Below are 2599 nucleotides of genomic sequence, written 5' to 3'. Positions count from 1 at the left end.
GGTTAATGTTTTATTGTTATCACGAAACGCAGTTAAACGATCTTCTGCCATTAATTCACGCCAAGATCCATCGTGATTATTGTAGTACGTTGATTTAATATACCATTTGTATGTTAGTCCGGAGTCAATGATTGGTCGCGTTTGGCAACGAAATTTTGCATTTTGATCCACTTTTCCCTCAATCTGAGACGGTGTGACAGTTGTGCCGATCGGACCAACTACCAGTCTAGCCACATTGGAATCTTCGAGTTGTACTATAGGCTGTAATTTGAAGATATAACAGCTGTAAAATCCCTCGTCAATCGGTTGTAGATTGGTAATGTGAAAAGTCCATGTACAGCCTTTTAACGTGATCGTGTACCTCTCTTTATTGTTGCACACACTGTCCAATCAGATATTTGCAGGGGATTCTACTGTTGTTTTAAGTTTCCAATACATGTGGTAAAGAGCTCTTTACATTACACCATACATTCTGGAGCGTGCAGCTTAATTTTACATCACTTCCTTTCAAGGCGAGGGTGTCAACTGGGTGAGTCTGGAAAAGTGAGTCCTCACCCAACCCCCATATCGATTAAGTCATAACAAGAATGAGCAGAAACATTGTATCTGTTGATACCTGTATGAATGAGCGACTCACTCGGCAACTTCAAACTAAACTTGGAAATGACAACCAGCTTCATATAACCACAACATGCAAATGACTTCAGAAAGTACAGCTTTGGTAAAGAAAGCTTTTTTTCCCAACAGACTTTTCTGTGTTTTTCCCTTGTATTTCTTTCGCTTCCTTCCTTGTATTAGGTTGAATGTAAAACGCCCCAAAGTATTAAACCTTGAAATTATAGACACAATTTGGACATTAACTGTGCACGCCACCCCCGCCTCCATTTTTGAATGAGCAAGTTTGTTTGAATTGTACTGAATAATGATCTTGAGACGTGTTTTGCAAGTCACGACGCGCATCAATATCACCTGCCAGCCTTAAAAACCAAGACTAATCGTTTTCTCCTCGTTTCTCATTGAGGATTATGTTAAGAATATTTTCTTGGCACAACAACTCAAATATTTTCTCTATTTTTCTTCCTCTTTTGCACCAACGTCAACAAATTCCTGCCTTAATTTTAATACAGAAAGGTCTTTGGTAATAGTAACTAGGACAAGCGGGAAGTGTTTTTTGTACGTTTGTTCCTTATGAGTTTTCTAAACACCCCTGCCCTGGAAAAGTTCAGAATCTACCCTTATAATTACTGTTAGAACTGCACATATTGGTTGTTCCTTATGATGAGTTTTTGTAAACACCCTTGCTCTGTGAAAGTTCAGATTCTACCCTTAGAATAACTGTTAGAACTGCACAGATTGTTTGTTCCTTATGAGTTTTCTATACACCCCTGCCCTGGGAAAGTTCAGAATCTACCCTTATAATTACTGTTAGAACTGCACATAATTATTGTTTGTTCCTTATGATGAGTTTTTGTAAACACCCTTGCTCTGGGAAAGTTCAGATTATACCCTTGTAATTACTGTTAGAACTGCACATATTGGTTGTTCCTTATGATGAGTTTTTGTAAACACCCTTGCTCTGTGAAAGTTCAGATTCTACCCTTAGAATAACTGTTAGAACTGCACAGATTGTTAGTTCCTTATGAGTTTTGTAAACACCCCTGCCCTGGGAAAGTTCAGATTCTACCCTTATAATTGCAGTTAGAACTGCACAGATTGTTTGTTCCTTATGAGTTTTCTAGACACCCCTGCCCTGGGAAAGTTCAGAATCTACCCTTATAATTACTGTTAGAACTGCACATAATTATTGTTTGTTCCTTATGATGAGTTTTTGTAAACACCCTTGCTCTTGGAAAGTTCAGATTATACCCTTGTAATTACTGTTAGACCTGCACAGATTGTTTGTACCTTATGAGTTTTCTAAACACCCCTGCCCTGGGAAAGTTCAGATTCTACCCTTAGAATTACTGTTAGAACTGCACAGATTGTTTGTTCCCTACGAGTTTTGTAAACACCCCTGCCCTGGGAAAGTTCGATTTAATGTAATATAACTGCACGGAACCCTTCATATTGCAGTTTGTTTTTCTCAATTGGTTCTTTGCCCCCCTCTTTGTTTCCTAAAAGAATCAAAACACTTACATCGCCTGTTTTTATGTGTAGATCATCTTACTTTATTAAAACTACACATAATAATGGTTTCATACAAGACAGGTTTTTAAAGGCAGTGGACACTATTGGTAATTACTCAAAATAATTATTTGCATAAAACCTCCCTGGGTAACGAGTAATGGGGAGAGGTTGATAGTATAAAACATTGTGGGAAACGGCTTTTTCTCAAGTGATGTAGTTTTCGAGAAAGAAGTAATTTTCCAAGAATTTGATTTCGAGACCTCAAGTTTAGAATTTGAGGTCTCGAAATCAACCATAAAAGCACACGACTTCGTGTGACATGGGTGTTTTTTCTTTCATCTCGCAACTCCGACGAACGATCGAGCTCAAATTTTCACGGGTTGTTGTTTTATGCATTATGTTGAGATACACCAAGTGAAAAGACTGGTCTTTGACAATTACCAATAGTGTCCAGTGCCTTTAAGAAAACTCT

The sequence above is a fragment of the Asterias rubens genome, chromosome 5, assembly GCF_902459465.1.
Source record: "Asterias rubens chromosome 5, eAstRub1.3, whole genome shotgun sequence".
Lineage (NCBI taxonomy): Eukaryota > Metazoa > Echinodermata > Asteroidea > Forcipulatida > Asteriidae > Asterias > Asterias rubens.
Note: the sequence above shows the minus strand (reverse complement) of the source record.